The sequence below is a fragment of the Oreochromis aureus genome, linkage group 11, assembly GCF_013358895.1.
Source record: "Oreochromis aureus strain Israel breed Guangdong linkage group 11, ZZ_aureus, whole genome shotgun sequence".
Classification (NCBI taxonomy): domain Eukaryota; kingdom Metazoa; phylum Chordata; class Actinopteri; order Cichliformes; family Cichlidae; genus Oreochromis; species Oreochromis aureus.
In genome coordinates, this window is record NC_052952.1 from 2,645,858 (window position 1) to 2,668,674 (window position 22,817).

Genomic DNA, 22,817 nt, shown 5'->3' on the forward strand with positions numbered 1-22,817 from the left:
ATTAACCAGTGGCAATGCTATTTGTTTCAAGCAAGCACTTTCAGCAGTTGACACAACGTTTAACTAGCAGCACAGGTACAAAGTAACCATCTTGCTGCTATCTTGTTTTATTTTTACTTTATTATAACGGCCACACTACTCACTTATATAATGATCTGAACAACTCTCCCAGTGCTGGTGATCAAACATCCGATGTAAATGATCTAAGTTAGCCCGAGGATGTGCATGGACACCTGCTCTAAGTGTTTTGGGTTTCCTAGAAAGTGCTGTTCAAACCTCTGCCTCATCAGAAAGGCAGTAGCATTACTCTTTTAAAAGTGAAACAGATTCTATATGTGGTCCTGTGTGGAATACGAGTCAGAATCATCTTTACTTAGCCAGGTTTGTGCACACAAACAAGGAATTTGACTCCGGTTCACTTGCTTGTTGCCTCATTGCCAGACTTTGTATTGCGAGTTTGGAACAAAACACCCCTATTAGAGTGTGTGTCGCTGGTGTCAACACTAATGCGTTGCTACAGACAGCTTTTTGAACACGGATCTCATCTCCTCAACATTTTCCCTACAACAAACATTCATATTATAAGAATTCATCTCATGCACTACATTACAAACTGTCATTAGAGTAATACCCAAATAATACAGTAGCCATGTGTGAGTTACATCACTGCTGCCCAGGACCAGATTACACAGGCTGCTTTCTTGCTTAATTGCAGTCACGACCCTGAAATTCATAGATGGACTAGTAAACGAGTAAATGTTCGACACTGAATCCACATCAAACATTACATTTAAAAGCTAAAGTGGAAAACTGTGTGGGTAAATTAGCAGCCTAAAATGTCCTGGTGGTCATTGGTTGCACATGTCACTTCCCACACTACTGAGATTAAAATAAGCAGCGTGAATCCCAAACTCACTGAGCAATTACACACGGAGGGGCTCTGCGAAAAGTCTAGCACTGAGAATATCCCACTGCACATATCAACCATCAAGGTCAGACATTAAGCAACTTTGAGCTGCTAAAAATCCTAAACCTATTTTATCCGCGGCTTCATCTAATAGCGTTTTACCTTCCACAAGAACAAAGAGCGAACATTTAAAAATAAAATGATGGAAAACTTCAAAACAGGAAAAGAAAGGAAAATAGAACATCTTTGTGAATTTTTCAGTTAGAACTCTGTGTTTCACAAACAAACTGTGTCAGATTTAATACTTTTTACACATAATTTGGTGTGATGCTGTACCAAAAGCATGAGCACCAATGTGTAATCATTGCTTACTGCCAGATATATTACAAAGGAATTTGTTTACATTAGCTGGCTTGACAAGAACTAAAACCGAAGGTAACCAGTATCGCAACAGTGCTTTTCAACTTTCCCTGTTCTACACACGCATGTAGAAAAGGGCCCTTCACTTGTCATGTGACTCTTTGTTTGCGCAAATAGATATCTATGAGTGCTACCTACTCCAGTCATATACATTATCTGATGATGATGACCAAATGGTGCTAAAAATCCATGAAGAACAGAAAAATATAACAGTAAAATGTAACAGTGTTGCAAATAAGATGAGAGATTATTGCCGAATAAAATCATGACTCTTGTGATTTAGTGCACACAGTGGTAAACAAACATCTTATTTCAAGTTATTTTAAAGCTGAGTGTGTGCTCAGTGCTGCTGCGGCAGCCGCAGATTAGAGCTCTGAAAATTTTAAACTGGATATATTTAAATTTTACTTTAAAACAAAGATTACTTTTACTTTAGTTTGTCAGCAGATCAAGGTGAAACTCATTTTATTGATTGAACAGGTGTGCTTGGTGTGTGCTCTGTTTTCTAGTAGCTGCAATTCTAGCAGTGCTAAAGAGACTCAGCAGCAGATAACAATCAAGTAACAAATTCAATTCAGTTTCAGTTTTATTTATACAGCACCAAATCACAACAATAGTCGCCTGAAGGTGCTTTATATTGTAAGGTAGATCCTACAATAATACATACAGAGAAAACCCGACAATCATATGACCCCCTATGAGCAAGCACTTTGGTGACAGTGGGAAGGAAAAACTCCCTTTTAACAGGAAGAAACCTCCGGCAGAACCAGGCTCAGGGAGGGGCGGGGCCATCTGAATCATATGTGTGAATCATATGAATCATATTCACCCACCAGAGAATCTATACTGCACTTATAACATGCTGTCAATTGAAAAACAGTAGAGGTGGGTTTCAAAGTGGCTTGCAAACTCTCCTGGGCAGCCTCGCAGACTTGGGCAACCTAAATACAACACAAACACAAAAAGCCACATAATATTTACATAATAGTGAAAGCTTTTCTAATTGGGAATATTTTAGCTTTCGACTTTTCTCTGTCTTGGCGGAAGATAACAACTCTAGACATTATATACTATTTTCTAACATTTTCATTTAGGTTAGATTGAAAAAAGGAAGATAAATGGAGAAAGTTGTCTGAGTTGATTATGTGATGCAAATTTCAAACAACTTTGAGATATGTAGACCCAAATTATACTGACTAAACCTTGTGTAGGACTGAGTGAGGTGGTAATCAAACATCCAGATGAGTCTCATCAATCTCATAAAGTTGTATTTCTACATGCTGTGGGCAGCTGCACACTACCTGCTCAGTAACAAGCAGCAGACAGTCAGTGGATATATTTGAGCTTAGCAGATAAAGAGGTATTTCTCTCACGAGTTGGCAATGAGAACAGGACTAAACAAAGAGTACTGCACAAAGAATTGTCAGATGGCCAGAAACATGACTCAAACTGGATCCCATTGTTTCTTCGTGCCCTCTGGATGTGTAAGCAGGCAACATGACCACGATATTTACTTCTTAAAAAAACGCTTTGGGGAAAGATAGTGTGCTACATATTATCATCCATCCAGACTGACTGGTTTACAGCGGTATGTAGAGGCCTTGCTGCATCTGGCTTTTCTCTGTTGCCAAGACAGGAACACCCCACCAAGACAGGAAAAACCCGCCGCAGATGCAATTACACCATATCGATTCTTGTTGAAGGACAGCCTCTTTAATCACTACTACCCTCCACCATCAACACTCTGATATACCAACACACACAGAGACAAATAAACAAACTACATTGTTTTCCTATCTATAATTTATTCTGCACTGCTGCACTGACCCCTTTGCCCCACAGGGATCACTGAAGATTCATCTTATCGTAGTGTTGTCATACGGTGATGAAAATCCAGGACAGGAACGAGCGCAGCCAGGACCACACTAATGCAACCATCTCCACAAGAGTAGTTACTGATGACATTAGCTTGAACGATGACAAGAACCACAGAGGCCATAAAAGACCAATAAGCCATAAAGCCTACTTGCGTGCTCGTGCTAACTCAAAGCTATCAGCCATGTTAACTTGGCTCACATTGAGGCTCAACCCACAGCATGAATGCATTTCCATTTTGCAGAGACAAAGAAGGGCTATCGGCTTGCCTGGGCTCATCATTCCGGCCTCAAGACGATACACCAGAGGAGAGACTGGAAAAAACCTCTCATCCTCCTCCCGTCCACACTGTCTGCAGAACACAAGCCTTTGTTTCATTGTTCTTGAATGGCAGAGCGAGAAGTGTGTGTGTGTGTGTGTGTGTGTGTGTGTGTGTGTGTGTGTGTGTGTGCCTAAATATAGCTGGTGCAGCTTTTCAATAATGCCAGGATGAGGGCACGCTGATAGAGATGCAAACTACAGATGAGTGAACAGAAAGGACCAGTGGAATGACACAATAAAGAATGGCAGTTTAACAGATGGAGATTTGATTGAAGGTTAAGCTGACATGTCACGGTGATGACATTTAGGTTAAGAGTCATATCTGTCCCTCTCTGACCATTTACAAGTGCCAGATGAGGCAACTGCTGCTTCCAGTAGCCAGAGGTTGGCCTCAAGCTGTACTTCAGAGCAAATTGAAATCTACGGTGAATTTTTCTGACTTTAACAGAACAAGATATTTTGCAACTTAAACTTCTTGGTTCCCATGGGTATTCTAATTGGTCTGAGCAGGCTATGGCTCCATACAGGTAAAAAACTTTGTTCAATTGCGGTCAGTTATTAGTTAGCAATCACTAATCTATTAATAATTGAGCTTTGGAGGTCTAATTTAGAGTTTCCACCAAGTACACCAAAGCTTACAAACAATGGTCCAAATCAGGCAACAGCAGGAAGCTTTCCAAAGAGCATGTACCTCTTTAGCACCTACGTGCTTCACTACTTTTCACAGTAGTCTTTATGCCCTCCTTCACATTTTCTAAAGATGTCCAGTGAACCGTTATGGAGTCTTTGCCGAGCAGATTCTGACTCCTGGACCTTATGTTTGACACCCCTGGTATACACTATGCAATTAAAAGTGGAAAACGATATAGTTTAATCTGATGAGCATAGGCCTGCATGCTAGGAGTTAGTCAAGCATTAAAAGACATCAAAAACAAGGTGTTTGCAAAGGTAGACTTCTCATAATTCCTGTCAATGTCTGCCATTGTAGAAATATAGAAACTATGACATTGTGACAACAGATCTAACAAATAAATCTAGCCACACAGTTAAGACTTTTGGCTTCATCAAGTTTCAAAGTTTGAGTTCTGCTAGATTTCATTAAATGCACCAGAAAAATAAAACATGCAAATGGATCTGCTGTGGGTCTTCATCATTTTGAATGCCAGCCCTAAGATATTGTGGATTGAACTGAGTCTCCTATCACTGTCTTCTTAAACACTATCCCAAAAGACAAATTATGGCCTAGACTTTGTTTGCATTTTGTACTGCAAAGAGCTTCATATTTTCCTGGCATTTGAACCTTTCTTCAATAGGCTCTCATCTTTTTGTTCTTCAGACAATGACAACATATTACTTACTTCTGAGTAAGTCCTTGAAAGGGAGACATAACATCATTAATCTCTACTTCAACGCATGACCGCAACATTGACGTGGACACACTCAGTAGACTTTGAGAAACATCAGCAGCTGAGCATCTGCACTCAGTCCCATAGCTCAAATCACAAATGAGGGTTAGCCTTTAAATGATGAGACTGTTGTCTCTGTGCAAGTATGAAAATACTGAGTTGGAAGTTTTAACATATTACAGAAGTTACTTTGTTATGAAATATTGCAGATCCCTTTTTGAAAACACACACACACCTAGTTTCCAAAATCCTTGAGTTTTCTCTGGCAGTCTCATTAAATGCAACTGAAAAAAATAAAACACAACCTGCAAATGGATCTGCTGAGGTGCCTGGGTATCATCATTTTGAATGAGAGCCCTAAGATATGTTGGATGAGAATCTTAATCTATCATCTCCTTTGTGTTGGAATAAAAGGTGACTGGCAAGAAAATATACCAACAGACAAATTATGTGAAGAGATAGAAGAAATAAAACTTCATTGCAGCGATATGTACTGCATTTGCAGTTCTCATAACAGCATTCAATTCATCTTGCATTTGGACCATTTACAGGTGAGCTTTGAGGCATCTAGAAATCCAACTGAAAAGGATGAGACATTCACAAGATATTGTATCAGAGTACTTCTGATAAAAATCCTTGAAAATCAAAGACATAATTTCATTAATCTCTACTCAAAGAAATGATAATGCAACTTCTCGTGTTTTACTTAGATGCACTCAAGTAGACTTTGGAGAAACATCAGCTCCAAGACGGATGATTCTAAGACTGCACAGGCAAAGAATGAAACCAAAGGTGAGAATCAAGCATTGGATCTAATAGGTAGAAATCACAAATGAAAGTTAGCCTTTAAATGAGCCCACTTTACAGAACAGTCACACAGGCACACATAAAAGAAGAGGTGAGATCTAATTTTACAATGCTTTGATTTAATATAATAAATAATACATGTTTCTGATGCTATTAGAGGAACAGATGGCATGCTTGAAAAACAAAGGCCGTGCAGAAGTACCCAAAACTACAGTCTTTCTCTGAGTCAGTCAGTTTGCATAAACTCCAACTGGATGTTAACATAAAATGCTGTCAACTTTACAAACTCTGAACTAAATTTGGTTCAAACACTGAACTTTAATTCAAATAAATGAGTGTCCTAATACTATATGTTGGAGACAGTGTGTCTCTGTAGAAACTCTAGAACTACTCCTTTGTGTTGGGTGCAGTCCTAGAGGATAAGCGACTGGCAAGAAAATATACTGTGAAGCTCAGAAAAGTGAAGAAAGTGAAGAAATAAAACGGAAAAGATGCAGTTACTACCTCTCAGTTAAACCCATATGACCTTGCTCCTTAACAGCATAGGAATTAAAAGAAGCTATGAATTAACTGTATTTACAGGTGAGCTGTGAGGCTTGTGGAGAATTCAACTGAAAAGGATGGAAACATTCAGAAGATGCGTTGTATCAGAGTATTTGGCCTGATAATGGCCTGGATTGCTGCTATCAAAGCCTAATATAATTTAATACACTCCATCACTGCTCCACATTTCAAAAGAAATGATAATGGACAAATATCTCTTATATGGCTACTTAAAATCAAAAATTCAAGGATAGACTTTTTGGACACTAAATGTCCAGTCAGCTCCAAGACGGATGATTCTAAGACTTTCTGTAATGCAAATTCTTGAAACCAAAGGTGAGAATCAAGCATTGGATCTAACTATAAAAGTAAGTATTATTATTAAAGTAATAATAGTGATTAGTAATATTATTTTCCCAAACTGAATTTATAATGAATAATGAAACTAGAATCCTGAGTTTAATTACTCAGCTCGTAACAACAGAGGATAAAACTATAGATAACACAGTTTATGTTTGTTATGGACCTCTCATATTAGACAAACCCAATAACAGTGATTTCAGAGATGTGCAGAGGTCTGTCCAGGATCAGACTGGTTGCTTGACAGCATTTACTGACTGTGTTTCAACATGTGGATGGATGTTAACATGAAATGCTGTCAGAATACACGAAACTCTGAACTCGGTCTGGATTCAAACACTGAACTTTAATTAAAATAAACTCAGTGTCCTAATACTATATCTTTAAGAATGTACTAGAATTTACTGTAGAAACACTAGAACTACTGCTTGTATTTGTCATGCAGTCCTATAGAATAAGCGTAATCAATAACAAACTATAATATGTCGTTTTGCAAACACACTTTGGCTACCATTATTGCATCTATCACTACATCACAGTTTGAAATGTCTTACAAATATTACCCATGTGCATCACTATCTCAGGTTCAGTGACCCGTGCCAACCAGCCTCGTCTCTTAGAATGACGGAAGCTTCTGAGGTCCAGTTACCTTCCTGGAGGAGGAAGTGTTCTGGCCAGTTAGTGACTCAGGCAACCCTCCTACCTCCTGATTAGCGTAGCCAGTCATTGCCTCTGATTGGGACACTGGAGAACGAAAAGTCCAGAGACATAAATGACTAAATTGGCTCAGTTCCCAGTTGTTCCAGCTTCAGGAGAGCTCTCGGTCACTCAAGAGAACAGCTGTGACGTCGCCAGCTCCTTACCTCAACCTCGGCCCCCCTCTGATTTCGCTCCTTCCCAAGCCCTGGCACTTTAGCCCTCGCTCCTCATCAAACACTGTCACATAAGGCTGTGAAACCCAAGCCAAGAGTGCAGCATTAGAATGAAAACAATTTAATGAGCAGAGCAACATTTTGCTTTTTTATAATGCAGAACTGCTAGTGGCAATTTTCTGATTTTGTCTCCCTGAAGACAAGGGCTGCTCTGAGGATTCATTACAGATTCTGGGTACACCGTTATGCTGGGAAGCTATCACAAACTGACAAAAGTCAGTTATAATGTTGTGTTTCTTTCAAAGGGAAAATTTAAAGCTTCTCCATAGTGACAGTGCTTTTTAGTTACAGTTCAACTCAATTGATCTTTGAGTATCTAGGCTGGAGAATTTCAATTCAATTCAGTTTTGTTTATATACCACCAAATCACACCAACAGCTGCCTCAAGGTGCTTTATATTGGAAGGTAAAGACCGTACAGATAAAACCCCAGTAATTAGACAACCGCCAGTGAGCAACCACTTGGAGAGAGTGGGGAGGAAAAACTCCCTTTTAACAGGAAGAAACCTCTGACAGCACCAGGCTCAGGGAGCAGCAGCCGTGTGATTAGAGGGAGACAGGACAAAAGACACACTGAGGAAGAGAGCTGGAATTCCTCAACTAGTATTGACCTAGCTAAACACGCTGTACCTGTTAACTGTTAAGACTTGTATACTTCGACCCATTTATATATTGTAGACAAATAAAGATATCAGTTACTCTATTCTCAGTAATGCATCTTTGTAGCATCTGCTTGGTAACTGACTATAATATTATTATCCAGCTGTTTATCAAAACTCTCCCCGTGATCCCCCAACATGGCCAACACAACAAACACAACTAACACAGCTCTGGTTTTCCGCTGTGTACCATAAGGTTACAGCTAACTTTATAGCTTAATCTGTGTAGTAAACAAGAGTAAATGTCAGTAGATTTCTTTGCATAAACTTCCATGGCATTTCATTTAGCTGTTGTTGAGGTATTGGAAGCTGGACCAGAGTGGTTGACGCACAAGAGCGCTATCATGTTATTAGCATTATTAACCCCCCTCAATGACCCCTAGCATACTCTGCTCTGCAGCACTCTGTAGCGCTAGTATTTAAAAACCAGTTTCATGTCTCAGTAACAGTCCACTTGAAATCAGCATAACAAAACAGCATTACTAGTTGCAGATCTCAGGTCTAATAGGGCATTTACCACTGACTCATTAGCACAAGTGCCACTTAAGCAAACACATTCACTTTATAGCCACTTGATGATATGAATCACACCACGTGCCACTGACTCCATCTCCAGGGATTTGCATCTGAATAAAAACATCATGTTCGCTGTCAGAGACCTGCCTAGGTGAGGGTCTTACACTGAAGGAACCATTCCTTACTTCTCTTTCTAGGAGCCGGTACAGACAATATTGATGCTCTGGATTTATTTAATGCTCAGGTATTGGTAGTAATACCTACAAACCTGGACAATCAAAAACTTGTCTTAGTGGGTGCAATTCATCGAGGACAAGGTTAAGACAAACTGCTGGTACAAACACAGGGTAAGAAAAGCTTTTGCTTGGAAGCTGTGTTTTTGTGCTTGTTTTCAGTCTCACAAAGCCAGTCCTCTCACAGCACATCTCTCACAGTAGGATTATAGTCAGGGAAATATCCACTGCAACTTCCTTAAATATAGGTAGCAACCAACCTTTTTAGCTAAACAGACCTTAGCTCATATGGTCATGCGGTATCTAACCCGTGATCAGAGGTAGTGTTTGTCTTAGAAGCATCAACTTTACAAGCTTATTTTTACATCAATAAACACTACAGGAGATGTCCATTCCTTGTCCAAATACTTGAGGCATACAGTGATGCTTACTCTTAGGATGAAGCTGTACTAAAGTTGTCACAGTCACATGGTTTGTGTTTTAGCAGTGTCCAACATGTGGATCTGCACATAGGCCCAACACTGTTCAACTTTAGTACAGTACAGTCCCCAGAGCAGGAAACAGAGGGCAACAGGAACCACGACTAGACAACCAGACTAATGTCCAACTATAAAATTCTCCTCCTCTTCATTGGACAGTAAGTCAAAACAATTCTGCAGAACCAACACATGTTCTAACCAATGTTCCCTCTAATTTTTCATGTGTCTGAGCGAACACACAAACTCCCTGAGCGTCCCTTGGACCACTGTGAGCGACATCAGACGTGTGCACTGTGGTCACGCCAGCATCGAATCCATCCAAGTTACATGGTTTATTAAAATAATCAAATTACAGCATTTACATTTATGTTAGACTACTTTTAATTAACTGCTTTAGCCCACTTACAATGAAAATTTAAAAAATCCTGTTCATGACCTGTGTAGTATGTTAACACTACTGGAAGTAAAATAACTTGAACTCCAATTTTGAAAACAAAACTTTCTTTCTTTTTTTTTTTTTTCATAAAGCTCTGACTTGTATTATGAGTCTGTGGTCTGGGAACTCTGTGACTCTGTCTGCAAAATACAGTATATAATGACCAATGTTGGACAATTAATTATATAGTTAATTCTTCAAAAAGTAACTCAGTTTGGGAAACTACAAAGTTTTTGCAGCTATTTATTTTTTTTTTTGTTTTTAATGTAGTTTGAAATGTTTTTTAAATAAACATTTCAAACTATTTACAGAACAATCAGCTGTTCTACATCAAATCTGATGCCACACAAATTATTTGTGCCACTCCAAAAATCATTTCTGTCCACTATGAGATAAAGGAGAACAACAGCCTGATACCTGCAGGCCTGACAACAGCAGATGTATCACTGCTGTAACACCTGTAACACTCAGCAGCCGCCTCATTGTTCTGACACACACAACAAAACTATTGACTACACTACACACTAACTACACACTAACTACACACTAACTACACAAGATTTGCGCTAAACGTCTCAAATCTCTCACATCTCAGAACACCGCCGTCACTCCTAAAACTTCCCCGTTTCTTAACAACTAGATGCCACGTTGCCATATCATTTTTTTGATTGGTCGACACGGTACTTTTTTCGACCAATAGGAAAGGGTGGGGGTTTGGTTTTGTTTTTGCTCACAGGCTTTCGAGCGTTTTCCTTATAAAACGCCGCCGTTTTACCGTTTCTTCCGCAGTAAATATAAACAACGACAGTATTCAGGAAGAAAACCAAACATTGCAGATATTTTTATCATAACTCTGGTTTTACGTGGCGATCAACACAATTTAAAAACTGGTATAAAGTCCACACTTTTTCCGTCAGTTGTTCCGTCTGTCCTGCTCACATCTCCAATCGTTGTACACGTTGTCATTAACGTGGCTTCACTGCACATCAGCCACGCCGCTTTGCTAGCTAAACACCGGTGTCGGCACATAAGGACGCTGTCATAGCCTGTTAACGACGTTGATTAGCTGCGTATATACGAATGTGAATCGCATTATTGGCTGGACTACAGGATAAGGTGGCATCGTTCTAATCCCATACAGGAGCAGCCAGTCACTCACTGACTAACACTGCAAAACAGGATTGTTAAAGTATTAATTTTAATTTCAATTCAGGTTAGATTTTTTTGTGCGCAACGCAGATTTTCTGTGCGCAGAGACCGTGCCAGCAGTGCGCAATTATGAGGGGCCGTACAAGCCAAAATTCATTCTTTCACTCTCACACACATACATTCTTCTTTCACACACATATATTTTCACTCTCACATACATATATTTTCACTCTCACACACATATATTTTCACTCTCACATACATATATTTTCACTCTCACATACATACATTTTCATTTATGCATTCCTACATTTTGCTCTCATTTACATGCATTCAATATGCATTTAATCTCACAAATAATATATGTATGTAAGAAGAAATGCATACATGTCAGAAGAAAATATATGTATGTGAATGAAAATAGTATAGTGGAAACGGAAGGAGTTTAATGGAAACGGAAGGCTGGGTGTCTGTACCGCTGTGATTGGCTGAGAAGCACGCGCGGGTCACTTTCATGTCTGACAGTATGGAGGGGGAAGAGACTCGAGTTCTTCAGCAAGCTATCGGGGTTTTAAGAAATATTTTATCATCTCCTGAAACGGTCACATCGTTGTCCTCGTCACTTGATCGAGATGGGACGGGCTCAACTTTTTTTTTTTTTACGTGCGCTCAATTTTTTTTTACGTGCTCTAGTGGGACAAAAATAAGGCCATAGGTAACAGGCATCTCCGAAAATGTTAGAGCACTTATGGAAATATGTGATGTCTTGATGAATCAAGCAGATATTTGAAGTTTACACAGCACCATTCTCGCATGAAAATATCTTAAAAGTTTATTTTGTGACCTATGGCGTTATTTTTGTGCCACAAAACCAGCCAATCACAGACTTGGATGCAAAAAAATATCTGATTGGCTGTTCTGGTCTCCAATCAGCTCGAAATGACGAAATGCAATATCTCAGAATCCATTTCGTCCAAAACTCAAACGAGGCAGTGGCAGAGAAGCACAGAGTGGCGGAGTTTGTAATATTACCCTTTCTGGGTTACTGTGGCGTTATTTTTGTGCCACTATTCTGAGCGCACGTAAAAAAAAAAGTTGAGCCCGTCCCATCTCGATCAAGTGACGAGGACAACGATGTGACCGTTTCAGGAGATGATAAAATATTTCTTAACACCCCGATAGCTTGCTGAAGAACTCGAGTTTCTTCTCCCCCCTCCATGCTGTCAGACACTTGAAAGTGACTTCTCAGCCAATCACAGCGGTACAGACACCCAGCCTTCCGTTTCCATTAAACTCCTTCCGTTTCCACTATACTCTTTCATTCACATACATATATTTTCTTCTGACATGTATGCATTCTCTTCTTACATACATATATTATTTGTGAGATTAAATGCATATTGAATGCATGTAAATGAGAGCAAAATGTAGGAATGCATAAATGAAAATGTATGTATGTGAGAGTGAAAATATATGTGTGTGAGAGTGAAAATATATGTGTGTGTGAAAGAAGAATGTATGTATGTGAGAGTGAAAATGTATGTATGTGAGAGTGAAAATATATGTGTGTGTGAAAGAAGAATGTATGTATGTGAGAGTGAAAGAATGAAAATATATGTATGTGAGAGTGAAAATATATGTGTGTGTGAAAGAAGAATGTATGTATGTGAGAGTGAAAGAATGAAAATATATGTATGTGAGAGTGAAAATATATGTGTGTGAGAGAAGAATGTATGTGTGTGAGAGTGAAAGAATGAATTTTGGCTTGTACGGCCCCTCATACGCAATTGCGCACGTGCACAGCTTAGAGGGAACATTGGTTCTAACTGAAGTCAGGTGTATACATAAAGATTTCATATTATAGCAACAGCCTCAGTTAGAGTCCCACAAAGTGCTTGCCATGCTAACGCCTTTAAAAGTACAACAATATCCTTCCAAACATACAATGTGGCAATCACACTTTTAACAGCAAAAAAGAGACATTTAGGCATTATTATAATATGTAGCTACTTTGGATGCATACTGGCATAAGCAAGTGATCCGTGGTCCCAATCTGACCCGAAAGTGGGCTGGGTTTGACTTGGATTACACCAAGATTTGATTTATCACAATACACCTAATGTGAGGCTAATATATACTGCACCTGTGGCTAGCTCACTCTGAGGAAACACTGTCTGTCATTGGATTCATCTGTGATGTTGGAATGGAGTTCTTGGAAAGGATACTGCTGGCTGTAGATGCCATTTAGTCTGACCTAGATCATTAGTTCAAACATACTGACTCACTCAAAATAACATCCTTTTGTTTTGGTTTGTTTTGCTCCTTTGTTTTTTACAGCCAAGACTTACAAAGTCTTGTGTGGCTTGTCTGCTCTGGCTGAAGAATGAAGCCAAAGCAGAAGTGCCAGATAGTTTCCTCAAGTGACCACTTAAGTCTAGGTCCAAAAGCAAGTCAATCCCCACAGACTCCAATGTTTTCACAGCCTGGTACAGAAACACGGATGTCTGTTAGGCCTGACCTCACTATGTTCAGTACCTTAACTGGACATCTAGACTGTGTATAACTTGCTGTCAACACCTTTTGGAGTATTTTAATTGAATTATTTGTAAAACGATCCACTGCTCTTCAAAAAGTTTATGTATAAGTTTTGTTGAGCGAAATTTTAGTATTTTTTTAGTTTGTAACTTAGTACTAACTGGCAGGTACGCGGGTAGTTACACAGGATGAAGTACTAAGTTATACTACTCAGCACTCCAAATATAGTCACTTCTGGCTCCCGCAAACCGACATGTCAGAGTCAAAACCAATAGGTGATGTCACAGTGGAGCTGACCACAGTAAGTAAAGTAGAGCTGCACAGTTAGGTATTGCTGCAGACATATAAACACAGAGGAAGCCAAGTTTGCCTCCACTTATGCGGTTCATTGAGTGCAGCACGAACAGCCTTTCAAGCTTCTCCATTAAGAGGACACTACTCTGGATTTGGCTCTTTATTCTGAAACTTATGCTCTCAAACAGATTACACCCTGCGTCTCTTGTTTCAGCCTTCCTTCCTTATTCTCTCTTCTTCCTAACAGCTTGGCCCACTGTCTTCCCAAGGAGCTGCATATGGCCCTGCAGAAAGGCTCGCTACACATCCACGAGACGCTACCACAGATGGTAAATGGCCTGTCGCTGTCTTCCTCTCTCTCTCTCTCCCCCTTTCGCTCATCCACCCCACAATGCCCACATTCCATCCCTCTGGGCTCGGAAAAAGAGGAGCGTGTTGCAAATTTGCCCAAAGTGGGACATCATATTGTAGAGTGAGCAGAAAAACGCTGCAGCGGAACATCCCGTCCATTAGACGAGTACACATCAGCACCCATTTCAGCGCCACAACGGAAATGCTACCTATTAGCACGAGGGAGGGGGGAGTGAAGGAAAGAAGGAGGGGAGCTGACAGTAGTGACGTTAAGATTTGACTTTGTTGCGAAAACTGCAGACACACACTGGCACAGACACTCACTGTCTTCTCGCTACTTCCCTTCTATCCTCAGAGTCCCTCATCACATCCTCCCCACTGACACAAACTGATACTCAGGTGGACTACTTTCAAGCTGTCATGCATGCCAGTATGACAGCCTATCATTACTCCCGTTCTGAACAAAAAGCCTAGTACGCACACTATGCTCGCACATAAATCAAATCCATTCCCCCTAAATGCACATATGCTGACGCCCTTGCACATCTGTACATTGTGCAGTGTTACGTGTGTATGTGTGGTGTGTCTGGGGAATACTATTCATGCTCATTTACACACACGCGAACAGAAGGGATGCAGCTGAGGCAAGGGAAGAAAGGAGGAGGTGGAGGCGGGGAGGGGGTGATGACAAGGGATGCAGGACAAAACAAGCGCCAATCTCAGCCTTGCTCTTACCTTCCAGGAGGAAACAGCTCACCTGGATGCCTCTGAAGAGCAGACAGAACGCACTCAGGCCAACCTCTCTTCCTGCAAACCAGCTCAAAACATCGCCCTCCCTCCCTCCCTGCTTCTCTCTCTCGCTCTCTTTCACTCTCTCTCGCTCTCTCTCTCCCTTCCCTCTCTTCCGCTCGCTTTGCAAGCTGGAAATGATGAGATTGTACTATAAGCAGAGGGGGGAGTGAAATTAGACACGGTTCAGGGTATTAGGAGGCTACGTTGTTTCTGGCCGAGTACCCTGGGAGACTGCAGGCTCTGTGGCTCATAGGGGACAGGGAGGCGATGATGGAGGAGGTGGTGGAGTGGAGGCGTTTGTTACAAATGGATGCAACACAGCAACACAGAAGAGAAAGAGCCTGACAGCGAGGACATCCTGGAATCCTTGAGGACCCCTGCTCTGCTCTGAGATGGTACAGCCCAGAGGAGTATGAGGAAGCAAACAGTATCTAAAGCAGCAGCAGCAGCAAGCCAGTTGAAACTACCGTGATTCAGCCACAACGTGTGTGTGTGTGTGTGTGTGTGTGTGTGCATGTGTGTGTGTGTGTGTGTGAGAGAATCTGAGCTGAGCCAGGTAAAATGAAGATGAGCTGTGTTGATTACAGGGCTACAGCCCCTTCGATGAAACCAGAAGCTGAGGTCCTTCGTCAGCCCAAAGCATTCACCATAGCAGGAAGATGTTGATGTGAGATGAGTAGGGTAAGAATACACCTGACACCTTCCCTAAACGTAATCTAGACCTCATTCTGGAATAATGCAACATTGTCTAGCTTTAAAAAAGTCTTTTCCCTTCAGATATGCTCTGATATGGTCTCCGCCCCTCTAAAACTAAACACCTCAACAGCTCAGGAATATAAACAGTGCACAGATGCATGTTATGGATGATTCCATTGAGATGAATTGATATTGACTTTCTATGACGTCAAACAGAACCACGAGGGGAAAAACTTTGCTGAAACCAAGCATTCAGAGCCTGAGCTTTTGGCTTCAGGGATCAGCTGTACTGAGTTATTTGAAACTTTGACCATGTCTAATATGGATATCCACCACTAGAACCATATATATGGCAGAAAATAATGAAAAGCAGACTCCACCAGATTATGCACAAAACCAAACAGTATGTCATGATGGAGTGGTAAAAGCATAATGAAAAGAAGGTCAAACTCCCCATCTTGCGGGGACCTTTCTGTGTGGAGTGTGCCTGGTGTCTCTTGTATCTGAGTCCTCCAACAGGCCAAAGCCATGCAGTTAGTGGGATTAGGTTAATTGGCTGTAATCTAAATTCGGTGTAAATGGTTGTCTGTCTCTCTGTGTTGCCCTGTGATAGGTTGCGTGGCATGATGGGATAGTTCCTGGTTTCTGCTAGAATTAGCAATTTTGACTGGCCTAAGAATAAACTATTTCATCAAAAAGCTAAAGCCTTCTGTTGCCATTAGCAATTTTACGTGTTTAAAAGCATCAAAAAGAAATCTAAAAAAGTCCTAGTAATCTGTCCACTCACCTCCACTAGTTACAGATTACATGTAGCCTATATATCATCCTTTGCAATAAATGACAATATTAACCAAGCTCTCTTGCAAAGATGATAAAAAGGGGAATACATTCTCTGGTGTCTCTTTCTTAATAGTTTATACCCACTGTGTGTAAACCTAGTCCAACATGTATCGGCTCTTCTTTCTGAACTGTAGATATACAGCAACAATGAGAGCAGTGAACTATTGACCTGGAGCACCTTGGGTGTCATGAAGGGCTGTCACACATAATTAGGGATGGGTATCGAAACCCGGTTCTTGCTGAGAACCGGTTCCCACTGTTTCAATTCCTAGGAATCATTTGCCATTTTTGCAAACCATTCCCTTATCGATTCCAGTCGCCCCGAATGACGTCACCACGTTGTGGAACGTCGGAGCGTACCTGGCAGGAAACATGGCGCCTAAGCGGCTCAAACACTTAAAAGTTTGTTTATACTTTACGAGAACGGATGACAACAGGGCAACTTGCAATACTTGCAAAGTAGATATTTCATTAAGGGAGGAAACACTACAAATATGCAAAAGCATTTGCTCACAAAACACGCGATAACCTTAAATGAATGTCTTTAATTCCGCTCCGACTCGTGAATCTCAACCCAGCAGCAGCAGCGTAACGTTTGCACGTCATCTCCTGTTAATGCGGCAGGTAAATAATCAACTAACAGTGCATATTATGTTAGCGCTATCTGCTTTATTACAAAACCTGCCATTGTGCATTTAGGTGACCGTGATGAGACAGACAGACAGTCTGGCTGGCGCTCGCTGGCAGTTGTCGCTGCAGTCTACCGGTAGCGTCTCTTTTCAGGCCCGAATGTCACCGAGCAGTGACTAAGTTTGTGGTCAAAACCTTGCAGCCATTTGCCACAGCAGATGGTAAGTGAATGTGTTTAATTGTAGGCAGGGACATTACTGGATATTCTTGTGTAATTGCTACAGAATAATTTATGTTATACTTTGTTATTGCTACAGAAGAATATTTATTTTATTATTTTACATTTACAATTTTCCCCGGGGACCCTGTGACACCCCATTGAAGAGCCGTAGGCTGTGGATCTCTTAAGATCTCACTGTTGGGTTTGTAAGGCCATGTTACTCCTAAATTTCTATCTTGTTGAAAGAGAAGATATAAAACAGTTCTAAGCTAATCGACCTTAGTGTTCTCCTTTTTAAAAACAAGAATCGATAAGAGAATCGATAAAGAATCAAATCGTTAAACAGAATCGAAAATGGAATCGGAATCGTTAAAATCTTATCAATACCCATCCCTACACATAATGCTCCAAAGTAGGGGGTTCAGGGTATCAGATCAGGACATATAAATGAAGAGCCTTCATGTCAAACCGAATGAGTCTACAAGCTGGGTCAGATTAGCACTAAAACTGGGAATTAAAGAGCAGAGAGCCGCACCTCGGATTGCTCTGTGCGGACTTTGTCAAACAGCACTGCGTGCCACTTTTGCAATTGATGCTGCTTATAGTAAATTCACCAGTTCCTAAACGGCATCAAAGGTGTTTCAAAGAACACCTGACAGTTCAGGATATTTCATTCATATCCCACTGGTGCAGGTCTGACTACCACTTCAATGAACAGACCGTCCTTTTTACAGATTCACTGAGTTAGCTTATATAATACCTGCTGCGCTGCGCATATAAACAACCTATAAATATGGATACAGGTTTACGCAACAAATGTGACTGTTCTCTAATAAAGGCTTTGTAAATAATAACGTGTCACATGACCATAAAATAATGACTGTATAATCTGATCACACCGCTCAAATTGCATTTATCCAGTCGTACTAATGCATTTAGAATATTGATCACAGCTCCTGATTAATATGCTGCTGTGCACGTGTCTGATGTTCATCCTTTACTTTGTTATAAATATACTTTATCTCAGCTTGTACTTCCTGTACTTCTAAGCAGTGCTTGTGACATAGTCCAGGAGGAATGGGGTTTTTATATTTCATAGATGGGGTTGAGACTAGAGCTGGTTTGGTTTTTAATGGGGTTTGACTGCAGGTACTAGGACAGGCACCCTTTTGATTTGGGGCATGAAACAGGTAGACAAGGATAGAATGTTTACTGATTACTACCCAGTATTACTAGCAAAATCATAGTAGACTGAATCTGTGGGCCAATCACTGATGAATTGTGTGTGGTAGCCACTCCTATGGCTCTTGTTAATAAACCCTTTACAGTTCTTGTTTATTGCTTGTTATTTCAACCTGTCCCCTGTAAGCCACTTTGCAACCCTCCCCCCACCAACCTCTTCTTTTAATGCTTTCTGATATGCATTATCTCAATCAGTAGCCTCTTTGTTGTCAGTGTTACCTACTACGTATGGTGCAGGGGTCCTGTGCTGCTCCCTACATACCTTTTGTGTAAGGCATAGAAACTGAATTAGCATTTGTGATTGATTGTTTGATGTGTAGTAGTTCCGAAATCTTCATCTAAGGATTTCTTTGGCCAAAATGTGAAGTTTGTGTACTTTTTCCAATTAGCACCTACTAACAGTAGGATCGATTAAACTATGAACCAGCAACAGGGTGTCGGGGCAAATGTGGGAGAAGCCTGATCTGATCCTCCAGCTTACAGACGTTAAGGATCTATCTAATGATTGCTAACATCATGTAATCACAGACCGTGGGAGGTCTTTTGGAGTCCAGGGCTTAGGAATGTTGGAGCACAAAACTGGCATTGCATCATATTTGGGTTGTTAATGTTTCAGCTCAATACTGTATCATCATCATGAAAGTTAGGATCCAATAAATATCAAGTGAAATGTGTTTGATGAACTCGTGACCAAAAGCCAGCTGTACAGTGGTGCAGTAACGCTGCAGATGATCATCAAGCAGATTATGTTGCTTCAGTTTTGTTGTCTGACAATGTCATTTCTCTGAGCAACCACTAGATGAAGACAGATGAATGTATGACTGTAAGTGAATGTAACAGCACCACAGCAATGAGTACTCAACTGAAACAACTTACTGATCAATTGAAAAATGAGTGCTTATAGGAGTAGAGAAGGGCAACGTGAGCTCAGAGTGCTTTTGAAGTGGACCCTCATAACATCTTTCCTAAATTCACGAGTGCCATCAGTGCCTATAGAGGAGACGCTGCCTCCCAAATCATGACATTCTCCATCACAAATACACATCATCAAACAGCACAGCTTTTCTTTGTTAGGACTCTCGCTCAGACTCACCACCACCCCTTTCCCCTACCTCCCCATGTTTTCTCTTTCTCTCCATCATGGATGACCTTGACTGACAGGCTTGTTGCTACAGGAACCACACCATATCTATTGTGTCGTAGTGTGGCAGGAAAGTGTGAAATCCACAATAAGATGGCTCAGATTGGATTGAAAATGGAGTCAATTTCAAACCTGCAGCAGACGGCAATCACTTAAAACCAGAAAAATGAAGGTTATTTGCATTTTAACAGGATTTAACCCCATAAAAATAGCCTCACTAACACACACACATACGCATGCACATGTATACAGATTCAGGCTAAATGCATACCAGGGAGGTACAGCGTAGAGCTGGGGTGAAAAGCCCATAGGTCATTCATTATTCAGTGGTGCACAGAAAACGGTCTCCTGACTCTGGTCCGAAGCAGATAAAAACACACTCATACAAACTGTGTGGATGGTCGAGTTCATTGTTACGCATTTTTGTAATACTCATTTAAAGTCCACCTGAAGGAGGGAGGGTCTGCATTTGATGAAGTCTCTGTGGAAGAGTTTATGTGGTCACCAAAAATTAGCACTGACTGATGATGAACACAAGTGGTGCCCAGCTAACATGCGAACGCAGAAACTCTAACGTGTCTGTAAGGCTATCAGGGGTTAAGAGGTGAACGCTTGCAGATAATGAAAAGCCCACCTGAACGTGTGATGAGCAGAGAATATGAGTTGAAGCGACATTAAGAGGCTACAGCATCGATATGATATTCAGATTAGAGATTAGTAACTGAAAGCAAGAGAGACCCTCCTTACGCAGTTCAACAACCCGAGCACGTTCAAAAAGGGAATGTTTTATTTGCTTTTGCCATCAGAACATCATGACAGTGTGACTACCTGACAGAAAATGACAATGAATCTACATTTTCGCACAGATTTGGCCTTTTAAAAGCATGTGGTCGTAAAGTTTTGATCAGCTATAAAACAGCCTGTGTTGTTTTCAATAAATTGCATGTTCAAATAAATGTTTTGTCTCACTCCCATTTCTTCTTGTTGCATGTTGAAGCTCGACTTGGAACCTTGTTAAGATCCAAACATGCAAAATATGATTTTTTTGCCATTTTTCAAGTGGTTTTAAACTTTTGATCGGGACTGTATGAAACAGTTTTAAGTAAAGAATTTTCAGTCTTTTCCTCACAGTGGGGATATTCAACAGATTCACCAAAGTATACATGTTTCAGATCACTTGCAAGGAAAGAAATCTGAAGTGAAAACCCGTCAAAAGCAAACATTGAACATATATATTTGTATACATATTTGTATAGAGGAACCTAAATCTGCATACATTATATGGTCAAAATTACATTATAACAATTGTGCATGGTTTATTTGGTCCAATAAGTTTCTTATTATTGCATTGTTATACTTATGTATGTATGTATTTATTTACACATTTGTTTATATCTAGTTTTCAGCTAGTTTATATTTTAGTTTCTACTGAACCTGCCAAAGGGGGGATCAATTTTAGCTCTTGGCATTTTAGAAATCCACGTAACTCTGTTAAAATACAGCAACCATTGTCTCACGTTTCATGACTGATCCTAAAATGAGTTTATTCATCATACAGTGAATTCTGGTGTGGGGAGGCAGATGATAAACTGTCTTTGTTCTGTTTTTACAATAATTGTTTGCTCAAAAAGTTTGAGGAATGCATTACTTTCAAAAAAGACTTTTTCTGTCATTTGGTAATGATTCAACTACAGGACATCAGATGTGAACAAAACATCAGTTTCTTCATACATGACAACTATATGGGAAGAAACAGGTGTACACGACAACAGCGTGCCATGTTTTGGTCGTTGCCCACACATTGTTGTTGCTAACATTTCTCCACATTTGTCTCCGTCTCTGAGCTGCTATCAGAGTCTACAACAGCAGAAATTCTCACTTGATGTCTCTGATAATACAACAGATGGAAATATGTCCTGCAACACATCATTCAGCTGGTACATCAAACCAAACTTCTTATGGGCCATCCAGAAGCGTATTAATCCTCCTGGATGGACTATAAGAATGATGAAAACCCCATGAGCCAAAATATAAATGAAAATGAATCGTATGACCTACTGTATACAAATAAAAAACATTTCAGTTCAGTTCAAGTTTATTAATATCGAGTCAGAGAAACAAGGAGCCTCAAGGAGTTTTATATTGTAACATAAAGATTGGAATTCAATTCTGCATTTAACAGGGAGCCAATGAAGAGAAGTCAATATGAGAGGAACACGCTCGCGCTCTCTTTCTTGTTCCTTTCAGAAGTCTCACTGCAGATTTCTGGATAAACTGAAGACATTTTAGGGAGCTTTTAAAATAATACTGAATTATTATAGTCCAGTCCAGCTTTCTGGCGTCACATGATTTCAGAGTGGCACATTTCTTTCCACCAATTTGATATCAGGCTACCACAGTTCATCAGCAGCTTTATCAATGAGGCAAGTGGCTCACAGAGAGCCAGTTAACAGTTTATAGGGTATAGACCATACCTGATCTCACCACTCAAATGTTCTGTCATTAAGGCGGGACCAGCACAGTGGGGGACCAGTATTGATTTATCCATCAAAAACTCATTTCAGTCGTATTTGGTCCTCTGCTTGGCAGCCCAGATGTGAGACTGTTGTTCTGAACTGAATACTTGCTATGATTCTTCAGTCTCCAGTGACCTGAGGGACTTTACATGATCAGGTTTAAGTGGATGCCTGTTTGAAATCTGATACTGTAACACTCGCTGTAAGAGAGACAAGAGATAAACTAATGTTATTAGCCTCAACATTAATTACTTTTGAATGGAATGAATGTATTTCTTTATTCATCCAGTCAGACAGACTACTTGTAGAAATACATTTGTTTTAGCATTTTACCCTCTTTTTAAAAGTTCTGGTTTAATGTACCCACATACGTGATTCCAAACATTTGTAATCATTCAACGTCATCAAGATTTATTTGGCATCCGTGCATTAATTTAAAAGACTGTGAAAACTATGGACAGGCGCTCAGATTTAAATGAATTTACAACATTATCCATTTAAGACACTATTTGCTTTGT

The 22,817-nt window shown here is 40.3% G+C and overlaps 1 protein-coding gene across 3 annotated transcripts in view; it reads right to left on the reverse strand.

The window, feature by feature from the left end:
• The window catches only part of cdk14 (cyclin-dependent kinase 14), a 222,456-nt gene that overhangs the window by 151,763 nt on the left and 47,876 nt on the right, over positions 1–22,817 (reverse strand). The window contains exon 1 of one of the 3 annotated variants that reach the window (XM_031742665.2): positions 14,958–15,069. The exons of 1 other annotated variant lie outside the window; for it this stretch is intronic. The gene's annotated coding sequence lies outside the window, so the exon portion shown is untranslated. Of the gene's footprint in view, positions 1–14,957; positions 15,070–22,817 lie in introns of those variants that run through there. One more of the 3 variants, XM_039619838.1, reaches the window with a different exon arrangement.